This window comes from Myotis davidii, unplaced genomic scaffold (assembly GCF_000327345.1).
Source record: "Myotis davidii unplaced genomic scaffold, ASM32734v1 scaffold663, whole genome shotgun sequence".
Lineage (NCBI taxonomy): Eukaryota > Metazoa > Chordata > Mammalia > Chiroptera > Vespertilionidae > Myotis > Myotis davidii.
In genome coordinates this window covers 4,702,589-4,716,688 of record NW_006295816.1, presented here as the reverse complement: position 1 = coordinate 4,716,688, position 14,100 = coordinate 4,702,589, and the positions used below count along the sequence as shown (strand labels likewise).

At 46.5% G+C, this 14,100-nt stretch overlaps 1 protein-coding gene across 1 annotated transcript in view; it reads left to right on the top strand.

Moving 5' to 3' along the window:
• LOC102762839 (contactin-6) overlaps positions 1–14,100 on the top strand; it is a 52,019-nt gene that overhangs the window by 4,509 nt on the left and 33,410 nt on the right. The window lies entirely within an intron of this gene.

Sequence of the window (14,100 nt, the reverse complement as noted above, 5' to 3'; positions counted from 1 at the left end):
AAATGGTCACACAGGTGTCCACTCTCCACAGCATGAGCTCTGCACCCGAGCCAAGGAGAGAGGCTCTGGAGAAGGAAGTGGTTTCCTCTCAAAAGATGTGGAGGAGATTCCTGTTGCCAGGGGAGTTCTGACAGAGAGAACAGGGAGGGAAGAAGGGAAGAAGGGAGGACAGGAGGAAGGAAGGAAGGAAGGGAGGGAGGGAGGGAGGGAAGGAAGGTTTTTAGTTTTTGACCTTGGAAATACCTGTACAGGGAAATGTACCTTTTTACTCTGTTATAAAATTTCTACATGGTCCTGTCTACTTTGAAATGTCATTGTCACTAACTCTTGCTTCCAATAAAGCGTAACTACCTGGGGATGGTTGAGAGGGCTCTAAAGACGCCTATTTAAAGGAATCACACTGCATTGCCTACTTATATAAATGGCGCCATAGATATATGTAGGCAATTTCCTCCACTCTTGTGTGAACCGAAACTGCGCACACCACAGCCAGTCAGGGACGAGGCCGCGGCGTGAGGCCAGGTCTCCAGTCCCCACGCGGGCCTTTCCTGCTGTGTGGATTATGGGAACTACTCAACTCTGTATGTTCCAAAGGGCTGTCATCAAAGGATTTAACCAAATTTCACATCAAGCAACAGTGCTCAGTGTGGTTCCCATGTTCTTACCGGCCTGTGTGCTCGACTGAAGCCAGGGCTATTTCAGGAGCTCTGCCTTAGGGGGCTGTCCCCGTGGTGGCTGTCAGAGCCGCGAGTTCTCCTCCAACTGAAATAGGTCGACAGCACCGCAGACACACACCCACACGGAAGAAGGCCCGGGTATGTTCCTTCAGAGAGAGTGGGGTGTTCGACACAGAGCCCTGGGGGGAATGGGAAACCAGGGTTCTGGTCCCAGTTCTATCACTGGCCAGGGACCTGACCTTGGGCAAAGCACTTGGCCCACTTGTTCCCTCTGAGGTCACTGTTTCCGGGATCTATTGAAGATGAAATGATAGGAAAGCACCTTTAAGAAGCATGATCCACTATCCCAGGCAGTGATGTCGGAACAGAGATCACATATTTGAAATCAATGCAGCTGTTCACCTGGCAGGTGTATTGGCACATTCTGTCCTAATGATAATTGTGTCCTTGATCCTGAATTTGCCCAAGTGGCCAAGTGACTGAGCCAAACATGGTCATTTCTGAGAATTGTCACAACAGGTGGCATGATCTGGCTGGATGGGTCGGGGGTGAGAGAGCCCTGGATGCCAACTGTAAGCACCCCGAGGGTCCTGAGCCCCATCTTTAGTTCACCGCATGAGCCCAGCACCAGCACAGACCCGGAGCATGGAGGAGCGTCAGTAGGCATTTGCTGGGTCAGTAAATCAATGGATGTCAGGGTTTACTTTGTTTTGCTTATGTCCACTTGCCCTAAAGTGAAACCCAAAACTCACTTAATAATTAATAGGTCCATGATGTGTTCATTCATTCATTCTGTAAATATTTAATGAGCTCCTATTCTAGCCCAACTGCTAAACTAGGGAAACGTGGATAAGGTGTTCAGCTGACCACCTATGCCACACACACTATCCTTTCCTAAGGGAGAGTTTTCTGTAAAGTTAATGGAGTCTGAGGATTTGCATTCAAGTCCCAACTCTGCTCCTCACTCATTCTATAACTTCCAGCAAGTCCTTTTGTAAAAAATTGATCTCAGAGAGGAAGGGAGAGGGAGAGAGAGATAGAAACATCAATGATGAGAGAGAATTATGAATCGGCTGCCTCCTGCACGCTCCCTACTGGGGATCAAGCCTGCAACTTGGACATGTGCCCTGACCTGGAATCAAACTGTGACCTCCTGGTTCCTAGGTCAATGCTCAACTACTGAGCCACACAGGCTGGGTCCAGCCAGTTCTTTCCCTTCATGGGTCCTTGGCCGGGTCACTTGAAAAATGCTGCAAATCGTGCTCCTCTCAGATGGTTGTATGAGACTTGGTGACAGGGCAGTGTGGGGGGGCAGGGTGATTGGGTGGGTTTACTGCTGGGGTCCAGCCTTAATGCGAACCCCAGGACAGGTCCTCACCTCCCCGCCTGGTGACACTGCAGCCCCTGTCATGGAAGTCAGAGGACACAGACGACGCTGAGCTCTTGGGGCATTTGCACGTGACCGGGGCACCAAGCCCACACCTGCCAAGTTTGATTAATGGCTCTTTTTTCCCTTGTGGAGCCACTTAGCGAGTGAAGACCGAAACCAAAGGTCTGGATTTATCTCCGTCTGCCTGGTGATCCCTGGGGCATTCGCCAGGAAGTGTTTGCCCTGGACACACAGCTTAGATGTGTCCTCTGAAGGGACATTAACCACGTGGGCATACAAGCTCAGAACAGCAGCAATGAGAGAGGGAGAGAGATGCTTTCTATGTTGAAGGTATAATAACTGCATTCGTAAGTACTCTACCACATTTTTTCCTCGTGTTCCTAAAAAACCTCAACTCTATCCCAGTTCTCCCTAATTCCCAAAATAAATAAAATAAAACACAGCAATATGTCAGGCAAATGGGCTTTCATAAAGAAAACAACCATTTTAAGTGCTTCCTGTGTGCTGGGCAGTATACCAGACACTTTCAATATTCCAAAAAATTTAAGGACCCTTTTTTTTTTCACATTCTGATGCATTTCTGAGAAACGAAGTTGACACAGAGCACGTGGGTATGTTTGTACCGCGTTCACCACAGAGAGCCAGGCGACAAAGACGTCATGAATGAGGCTGAGCTCATTCCCCAAGAATTGGGTCCCTGGAGAACACAGATTCTGTCCCTTGGCCATTGGTCTCAGAAAGGGACCACGGGCCACAGACTTCACCAAGCGGACGCTGGACAGCTAGGAGCCAACTGCATTAAACACACTCCCCACCCTCCCCGGCTCAGAGAGTATTATGGGTAGTTGCACCCAGACCTGCCATCGGGGTTCAGTCTGGATCATCCTACATCAATGATAGCCTTACACCCTGCGTGGCCCTGGCCTTAGCAAACGCATGTATCACGTGGGAACAGCTGACCCAGTTAGGTGGCATGAAATCTAGTAAAGGAGCTTATTTAGTATTTTTGCCTTTAAGGAGTAAAACTTGGAGGGCCCTGCCCTGGCCAGTGTGCTCAGGGGTTGGAGCGTCAGCCTGTGGACTAAAGGGTTAAGGGCAGGTACCTCGGTTGCAGGCTGGATCCCCAGCTTTGGTTGGGGTATGCACAGGAGGCAACCAGTCAATGTGTCACTCTCCATAGATGTTTCTCTCTCTCCCCCTCCCTTCCAATCTCTCTAAGAAAAAATACCCTCGGATGAAGTTTAACAAAAAATCTTGGCGGGCCCTCTCTACTTCCATCCCCAGGCACTCTAGCCCGGAGATGCCCTCCTAGGCCCAGGTTCCACGGTGGGACAGGGCTGGGGGCGGGGCATGGAGAGAAGTCAGGAAGCGTGGAGGGAAAGCAGAGACCAGGGGAAGGAGACGAGGACGAGAGGGGAGCAGGCCGTTCTCTGTGGTAGCCATTGAGGGAGCACTAGATCTTTCTTCTCGCCGTGGGTAGAAGGTGCCTTTGGGCAGACCTGTCTGGAGGCCCTTGACACAGACACACAGAGGGACCAGGATAAACTAGCTTGTCTTCATCCTGCCACTTGATCAACCCGACAGTCCTTCCCTTCATTACAGAGCCCACTGCCCTGCATGGAGCTGCCCCACTGTCTCCGGGAGCCGCAGGCCCACCTGCCCCGTGGGCAGCATGCTGGCAGCCTGGAGCCAGGGGCCGGCACTGCATGCTCCTTCCCCCTGACCCTGCTCTGTGTGTCTCTTAATGTCTCCTTTTTTTAAAAAATATATTTTTATTGATTTTTTGAGAGAGAGGGAGAGGGATAAAGAGATAGAAACACATCATCGATCAGCTGCCTCCTGCACAGCCCCTACTAGGGATTGAGCCTGCAACTGAGGAATGTGCCCTTGACAGGAATCAAACCGGGGGCCCTTCAGTCTGCAGGCCAATGCTATATCCACTGAGCCAAACTGGCCAGCGCTCAATGTCTCCTTTCTAAATCACCACCATGCCTTTTTCTCCTGCCTTTACCCGCTAGTGCTCAGTCTTAATCAAGACCCCATCCACACGTGCCTCTTCCATGCAGCTGCAGCCAGGACATGGCTACCAGTAGGCCGGCCACCCCGCCCCTTTCTCTCCCCGGCAGAGCTCCCTAATAACCAGCAAATAACCCTGATTGTATTTTGTATCACCGGCTCCTTAATGCAATCGTGCTTAGTACATCAGGTAGCATGATCTCAAGGAGGCAAACGAACCATATGCCCAGTGTTCTGGGGAGAGTGACAGGCTGCATAATGCCTGGCTCATTCCCGCCCCCCGCGCTGCCTCTGTGTAATGAAATTTTACAGCGTTCACACGTGGCTCCTGAGAGCCTTGTTACGCGAGGCCCTGCGAGGGAATACAAGCGAAGATGTCAGGAGGGATGTCAGCCGCCATCTGCCGCCGCTGCCTCCGTCCCGCGAAGAAGATATCAGGAGCCCAGATCCCGAGGGTGCCCGTCAGTCTGGCCCTCACTTTTCTTTCTCGCCACCCAGCGTTCCTGGCTCTGTCCCCGGCCTCTCCGGGCTGGGCACTGACCATGGGCAGGCTGCGTGCAGCACCACCTGCCTGCACGCTCCCACAGCTCTGCTCAGGGAAGGTGTAAGGCCCACTTGCCCCCACCTGCCCCCACCAGCCCTTACTTGCCACCGCCGCCCGCAGCTGCCCTGGGTTAGACAATCCTTGATGATGGGAGATGACATCCCATAGCTTCAACCCAGGACAGAGAGGACTAAGTAGAATCCCACCAGCACCCAGCTCCTCCCACCAATTCCTGCACCACATCCTACACAAAAGGTGTGAGCTCCGCGCAGAGGGGCTGGGAGGCCGCAGACTGTCCCTGGGTTTCACCTGTGACTCCTGGAGGCAGCAGGTAGGCACACAGCTCCCAGAGCCACGCCCATGGCTGTGAGGCCCTTCCAGGGAGCAAGTGGGGAATCGCATTTTATAAATTCTCCCTCTCTGCTCCCAAGAGAAGCTCCGGAGATAAGAGAAAACACTGGTTTGGCGCAAACTATTACTTAAAAGCTACAAACTTCAGCGAGTCACTTTTTCTTCCAGAGCTCGGCTCCCGGTACTGAAACACCCAGCTCTTCCTCACTCACGGCTGAGGAGACGCAAGTGCTCGGCCCACGTATTTATTTACTTATTTATTTTCTTTTTTGTTAATCCTCACCTGAGGATATTTTCCCATTGATTTTTAGAGAGAGCGGAAGGGAGGGGGAGAGACAGAGAAAAACATCTCTTGGTTGCCTCCCGCAGCCAATACCCTTTCAAAACATGAATACACTTCACCTTGCCATGGCGTCCAGTCACTTTCCTGCTCTTCGGTAATTTCCGAGTGACATTCATATCTTCCAAAGTTTACATAAATATTCAATAGTAATGACTTCAGAGGCACAAAAGGTCAGTTATTATTGCAGCTTAGACAAATAACCTTTTGTTCTTGGTTTGATTCGGGTTAAAGAAGTGATTACTTGGTGTGCTTACAGTAAAATGAGCCTTACTCAGGACACTGGTGTACGGTTACACCCACACCTGCGGGCAGACGCCGGCGGGCATGCAGGACAGAAATAACAGAAGTAACCAGATAGAAACAGGATTGCTGTCTGGACAGAGATTATGATCCAGTTGAAAAGGTAGCCCGGCCAATGTTGCTCAGTGGTGTGTGGAGCTATGAACCAGAGGTCACGGTTCCATTCCCATACAGGGCCCAGGTTGCGGGCTCGTTCCCCAGTGTGGGGTGTGCATGAGGCAGTCAATCAATGATTCTTGCTCATCATTGATGTTTCTATCTCTCCCTTTCCTCTTTGAAATCAATAAATTATATTTTTTAAAAAAGTAAAATTCAAACCCTTTGTGTGGGAGCCAGTCTTTCAACATCTTTTCAACGAAGAGCAAGTCTGGGCATTTCCTGACTCTCTGGCTATTATTTTCCTATTTCTGGATTTTATTTATTTATTTATTTATTTATTTATGCTTTTTTCCATGGTAGAACTGTTTTTTTTCCCCAGTGAAATTTATGCAAGCACCCATTTCAGAAAACATTTTAAACTGAAGTAATCGACTGATGTCCCAGAGGCCCCCACTGCCTCTCCTCCCTGCCTCCAAGAACCCCAGATCTCCTGAGAGCACAGTGTGAGGATTACTGCTTTGAGTGACAAATCACAGATTCTCAAGTGTGACTTGTCAAACTGCTCATTTATTTATAAGCACAGTTGCAAACCCAGTTGACAGGCCTGCAGAATGTTCTGGGTTTATAAATGTGAATGCGCTCGGTCTCCTGGGAGAGGCGGGGAGGTAGGTACCACCTGTACAGAGAGGCACACATTACCGTCACCACAGATGAGAAGGAGACGGGGACATAGTCCCTCTCTCAGCTGCAGGCCCAGAGAGGCCGCTGGAGGTTGCAGGGCGGGGGGGCAGGCGCACCCAGCTGGCACCGAGGACTCTTCCAGGACAGGAGGGCACGGGGTCAGGTTCCTTACTTGGCTGCTCCTGCAGGGTCAGGTTCCTGTATGCGGCCAGGTCAAGGTTCATGCTGCTTTCCTGTCTGTAAAGGACATATTTCCCCATGATCCCTCCAAAAACAAACTCATTTTGTGAGTCAGCCAACAGGTAACTCTGACTACGTGAGGGGTGTTCACATATACTTAGCTCATACATTTTCATTCTACCTCAGATTAAGTTGACCCATCCAGTCAGCAATCCAGCCTCCCCAAACTTGACCCTGAGTCTCATCCTATATAATAAAGAGCTAATATGCTAATTAGACCAAACAGCAGAATGACAGTCTGGATGACCTTCTGGACGAAGCCTGAGCTGCGAGGGGGAGCCCCTTGCATGAATTTTGTGCATCAGGCCTCTAGTCATGTAATAATAATTACAGTGACATCCATCTGTGGAGTTCCTGTCATGGATAGACAGTGTGTTAAGATGTTAGATACATCATTGGTTTTAGTTTTCACAAGATACCAATGAAGGCGTATCGTTTATTCATATTTTTAAAAGATATTTTTATTGATTTTAGAGATGAAGGGAGAGGGAGAGAGATAGAAACATCAATGATGAGAGAGAATCACTGACCCACTGCCTCCTGCACGCCCCACTCTGGGACTGGAGCCCGTAACCTGGGCATGTGCCCTTGACCGGGAATGGAAACATGACCTCCTGGTCCATAGGTCGATGCTTAACCACTGACTTACACCAGCCAGGCCCTCCCACTGTATTTTCAGTGGGTTCTCCCCAGTTTTTTCTTTTAAGTCCTGTGTTCACAACTTTTTTGTCCTTGGCCAACTTCTTAATTTCCTATCTTTTGATTGCTTGAGCTGCAAGATGTGTTACATATGCATCTGCATTAATTCTTTCTGGTGTTGTCTCAGGTGCCCAAGAGTATGCAGCAAACAGGTTGCTTTTCTTTACCTTTCCCTCCATTTCCCCACAAGCTTGGGGCTCCTCTTGCCCCCACCCCCCACCCCGCCCTGCCGCCCAGGGTCATGGAGCTCAGCCTCCTGTCTGAGGCTGCTGTTCACGTTTAAGCAGATTTCCTCACAGGGGCTGGTAATCAGTCCACAGGCCCTGGTGGGCCATCGGCACAGACACATCTCGATCCCGTAACTGCGTCCTTCAGCACTGCCCGCACCTGCCACCTCGAATCTGTCATAACTCAGTCACCCAGGGTCGAGTCTGTGTTAGTGTGGTGTGCCAGGCACCATGAAGCTGGCACTAAATGACCTGCGTGTGTTAAATGAGGAGTCACACACAGTCTGAGGAATTTTGAGCTCTGAGTGTTTGGCGCATGGTGTTGGCTTGGAAGTTCAGGGCAGCAGAATGAGAAACTTGACTTCGCGATGCATGGCTGTTTATACCAGCAATTACGCCTTAGACATAAAATACAACTGCAGATATTGGGGATTAAAAACATTAGACACTGCGGCAGTCATGTTCTTATTTCATGTAAATCGTTTGAGTCCATTTCTACTCCCCGCGTGTAACACCTCCGCACAGCCCTGGGCTGGTTAACCCCATTAGCTGTATAATGGCCTGCATCTTCTTCGATTGCTGGGTTTCTGGGAAGCATAACGTTAGCTATTGAATCTGTTTAAAATAGATATTCCTCCAGTGCGTTGAGAATGTTTTATAAAAAGGACAGATCAGAGCCCCACTCTGCCTGGGTTTCCCCAGACACCTGAGAAACACGCACTTTCTCAGGAAACGGAGCAAAATTCAATTGATGTGCTACCGGTTTGGGAGGCCCCTCGGGTAGGTTTCCATTTTGGTTTAATTTTTCGATCTGCCCACCCCCTCCACGCAGACACAGTCACACCCCGGCCTGGTGCGACTCTGTGCGAGGAGCCACGGAGCACTGTGATCAGTGGGGGCCCGGGACAGAGGCCCAGGACACACCACAGATGGCACTGCTGTTTTCTGTGAACCAGTTGAATAACTAGGAGCCCGCCAACAGGGCCCACATTCACATAATCAGTAATTTCATGACGGCCTTCACTGGACCTTCAGTTTTATGAGTGAAGGTTTACAAAAGAGTAATTACCCGCAAGTCTTATTCCTGATCAGCCAGATCTGAATGAGTTTCTCCGGCTGGATGTGTACCCTGCGTCCCAAGGTGCAGACCCAATAGCCATTCAGTCCAGTCACCACCATGTTCATACCTAGAGCCAGCTCTCATTTTAAACAAAGCGGTTATTTGACTAAGTGACCTCTAGTTAGTTCATGGAATTCCCTGATAATGTTTATAAACATACATCCAGGCCTAGGAAGAAAAAGCCAAAGATTTTCGAGTAGATATACTAGTAAACAGAAAACACATATTAATTAACTACTTATGGCTGTCTGTATTCTTGGAGGATATAAGGAGATAAAGAATGAGAGCTGCCATATCGGGGATACTCTACCCTCTAGGCTAGGGGTGGGGAACATCTGGCCCTCAAGCCCTAGAAGGCCCAAGAAATCATTTGGTCTGGCCTTGCCAAGGCATCAGGGGTGAGTTAATTAAATGTTTGACCAAATACAGCATCTTAATTTTTATGTTGATAATTCTGTATGGCCCGAGAATGATGTTATAAATATCCAAATGGCCCTTGGCAGATAAAAGGTTCCCCACCCCTTTTATTCTCCAGACTTATGCTCAGCATTTTAACATCCTTCTGTATTTAATTTTTTATATTTTATTGATTTTTTTACAGAGAGGAAGGGAGAAGGATAGAAAGTTAGAAACATCGATGAGAGAAAAGCATTGATCAGCTGCTTCCTGCACACCCCCTACTGGGGATGTGCCCGCAACCAAGGTACATGCCCTTGACTGGAATCGAACCTGGGACCCTTCAGTCCCAGGCCGACACTTTATCCAATGAGCCAAACCAGCCAGGGCTCATCCTTTTTAATTTTAAAACAAACTTACGTTGTTATTGCTACTATGATCCATATTTTGCATGTAAAATTTAAAAATCAAGCAAGCGATCCCAAGCGACACAGCCAACAGGGGCAGCCAGAGAGTCAAAGAGAGACCAGAGTCTCAGAACCCATCACTCCCCTCAAGAACTTGCAGTGGACTGAGGGGGTGAAGACTTGTCTGAACAGGAAATTATGACAAAGGATTAAGAGCATGAAATGGAGCAAAGATTGTCTTTTCAAGAAATAGGGCTGGGTCATCTTGACAACCATATGCCAAATAAATCCTATATAATAAAGAGCAAATATGCTAATTAGACCAAACAGCAGAATGACCATCCAGACGACCTTCCAGACGAAGCCAGGGCTGTGAGGGCCGAGCCCCTTGCACAGACTTCGTGCATCGGGCTTTTAGTAAATAAATAAAAGGATACCAACACAGGCCTTACACCCTTCCCCCCAAAATAACTCAAACTGATTTACAGACCTAAAAGTGGAACAGAAAACTATAAAATCCAGGAAGATAATAGGATGAAACTGAGACAACCTTGGGTGTGGTGATGACCTGTTAGATACCACCAGGAGGGCAGATCCAGGAAAGAAAGGCATGATAAGCTGGACTTCATTCCAATTAAAATCGGGTGTCCTGTGAGAGATGATGCCAATGGAATGAATAGGAAAGCCACAGTTTGGGAGAAAATATTTGCAAAGGACACCAGTAAAGTACAATAACCTAAAATATATAAACAAATCTTAAAGCTCAATGGTAAGAAAACGAACAACTCCATTGAATGATGAGCCAAAGACCTTAGCAGAAACGTCACCAAAAAAGATAGATGGCAAATAAGCACATGAAAAGATGCTGCACAACATATGGTGTCAGGGAAACACAAAGTAAAAGGAGACAGCACTGCACACCTGTGAAAATGGCCCAGACCCAGGCACTGGCAACACCCACTGCTGGGAGGACGGGGTGTGGTAGGGCAGCATGAATCTCTCGTTGCTGGTGGGGATGCAGATGGTGCAGAATCTCTGGAAGACAGTTTGACAGTTTCTTACAAAACTAAATATACTTTTACTATACAACCCGCCAAGCACACTCCTGGGTATTTACCCAAACACACGTCCACACTAAAACTCACACATAGATGTTTATAACAGCTTTGTTCATAATTGCCCAAAATTCGGAAGCAACCAAGATGTCCTTCAGTAGGTGAATGAATAAATAAACTGTGGCCCATTCGGACACTGGAATATTATTCAGTATGAAAAAGAAATGAGCTACCAAACCATGAAAGACCTAGAAGAACCTTAAATGTAAATTTCTAAGCAAAAGAAGCCATTATGGAAGGTCACAAACTGGGGACTGCAACTCTATGATGTTCTGGAAAAGGCAAAACTGGGAAGACAGTAAACAGACCAGTGGTTGCCAAGGAATGAGGGAGGGAAGATGAAGAGGTGGAGCACAGACAACTTTTAGGACAGTGAAAATACTGAATGATGCTTTAATGGTGGATACAAGCCATTACACATTTTTCCAAACTCTTAGAATGTACATCATTAAGGGTGAACCTAAGATGAATTGTGGTATTTGGTTGATCAGAGTGCATCCATGTAGGTTCATCAGTTGTGACCAATTCCCACCTGGTGGGGAATGTTGACATGGGAGGCTGCATGGGGGGTGGGAGTGGGGAAGGGAACCTCTGCATCTTTCTCTCAACTTTTCTGAGAACCTAACATTGTGGTGCTCTTTTGAACTCTCAATCAAATTCAAAATACAAGGCAGCATAATGATTCGGTAGAAAGAGCACAGACTCAGGATTCGAAGACTGAATCCCGGCTGTGGTTACCTTAGTATTAAACCCCTGAATATGTTTAATTGATGTGGAAAAACAACTGATCTTTATATTGGGAGAGGGGGATACTATGGATTGTAGAATTTATTTTCTGGGACCCATTCAATCATCTCCCTGGAGATAGCAGGTCCTTTTTACTCTCTCTCTACCTCTTTCTCTCTTTTTTGGTCTCTTTTTCTGAGTTATCTCTTTTGGGTTTTTTTTTATTACTCTGATCTTCTAAGGCAGTGGTTCTCAACCTTGACTGCACATTAGAATCACCTGGGAACCTTTTTAAAATCCTGATATCTGGGCCTCATCCTCTGGAAATTCTGTTTCTTTGTTACTAATGATGAGGCCCAGAAATCAGGATTTTAAAAAGATTCCTAGGTGATTCTAATGTGCAGCCAAGGTTGAGAACCACTGTTCTAAGGAATGACAACATAGGTTTTCATTAAGGCATTGATTATATCTTCATGTTTGCCCTGGCCAGGGGTGTGCGATATTTTGTGTGTCTAATTGCCAGTAGAGCCATTGACACTAGGAGAACCTTTATTTCTATTTACATGAGCAAGCTTGGTATTTACTTGTTTGTAGAGCATGTCTGTCATTGCTTGTAGCTTGTCAAAATAAGGAATTTTTAAAAGATAACCTATTAAATGACACTGATATTGGCATATATGTTTCACATTAACTATGATAATCAGGTGCTGAAATTATTAAAAATATAATATCAATATTTGATCTAAAATGGATTCCAGTGGGACATTTTACCTAAAATCTAAGCTGTGCAGAGTTAAAATTCACACATACTTTCCTACTTCTTATCTAACTCAGTTTAATCCAATTTATTTTACATTTTCTACAAATCAGTAAAATTAGGCAGTCAATTAAAATTTCATGGTCTACAGTATTATCTTTAGACAAAACTGGGAGCAATACTCTAGTTAATAATCTAACTATAAAAATAGCACTATTGCTCTAGTTTCAGGAATAAGAAATTTTAATTGCCCAATGTCCTAATTTTTTGTAGTTTAAGAAATTTAGCGATTGCTAGTCTTCCATATCCTCAAATTTCATGATGGCCTGTGGCTGATATAAACAAAAAATGAGAGCCTTCACATTTCCTAGTTCCCCAGTGGAGGCTACATAGATAGCTCTACTTTCTATAGGCGGACAAAGTACATACTGGATATGTATTTGCTTAGTTGTTGCGATAAAGTGGATGATGTGAATGCTCATGTCTATTCTATTTATGAAGTTTAAATGAATGGCCAGCACATGCAACCCAGCAAAGCAAGGGTGAAAAGATTTCCTATTGGTCTTCAGGTGGTTCCTTAGAATGACACAGATCTGACACCTGGTCCAGGTGAGTGTCTGAGAGTTTATTTAAGGTCATCTGTCTTCCTGATGCTTCATCACCACAGCTCCTCAAGTAAGCAACACTGTAAGTCAGGCAAATGGGCAGGGCCACACTTTCATTCTCGGGGTCTGCCTCTCACATTCCCGACAGGGGGAGATTGCAGGGTTGTATGTTCAGTCATGCCATGGAGCCTGCTTTCAACTCCTTGGTTAACACTGTCATGTGTATGCATGTTGGTGGCTCCGTTTTCCACATGTTCCATTTTCTAATGCCACTGTGAAATCTCCCAGGGTCACCTGTCAGACAGCTTGTATTTCTGAATTTCTACTTTTTATGCTCAGAATGCAGTTAAAGGAATAGTGTGGTCCCTCACCGTACTCACTATTAATTTTCTGTTGTTAAATGGTTATAATACATCTGCACATGTAAATGTCTTAAAATTCTAATATTATGGAACATTTTAAATGCAAGTGCCTTAATTTGTGATTTAGTCATCTAAATAGAATACTAAGCTTTGGTAATTTGGGGAAATTTTTTTCTATTCCATTGTGTAAACAATTGAACTACTCTAATTAAGTGGATATTTGAGAAGAAAGACCAGAGAGAAAGGATATGCTCATTGAGCTGTGGAATGAATATAGAGGAAGAATTGTGGAGGAAACACATACCTCGTAAGGCAGGTATCAGCTCAGAGAGGCCAAAACTGAGACAGTCCAGGGGCTGATCAGCATGAGTGAATTAAAGACACAGACGTAATGCAGGGCGTGGACACACCAGGCAGGGGTAAGAACCAGGCGAGAGTCAGAAACTCTAGTCTGTGACATGCAGGAAACAAAGGCCAAATATTAGTATCAGGAAAGAGTAAGAATAAAATTAATCACTGGCACATAATTAATTCAGTTCTCATAACCACCTTAGTACCATTCCCAAAATGAAAATGAGAGATTGTGGATGGTAGAGTTAAATGCCAAGGACACAGAGAGGAAGTTGCATGTATTCACCAACTGGTCTTCGGAACACACCTTCCAGGTCCCTCTGTTCAAACTACACTGTGACCCAGAACTCCCTCCTTTCCTTGTTGCTTCTGTTCAAGAACTTGGGAAAGTGCTTTGATTCTCTAGCACAGTGGTTCTCAACCTTCTGGCCCTTTAAATATAGTTCCTCATGTTGTGACCCAACCATAAAATTATTTTCGTTGCTACTACATAACTGTAATGTTGCTACTGTGATGAATCGTCATGTAAATACCCGATATGCAGGATAGTCTTAGGCGACCCCTGTGAAAGGGTCGTTTGACTGCCAAAGGGCTCGCGACCCACAGGTTGAGAACCGCTGCTCTAGCAGGACCAGAAACCAGTTCATCAAAAACTGAGTGAGGGACTGCTAATGAGGAGTCAGACTGAGTACTA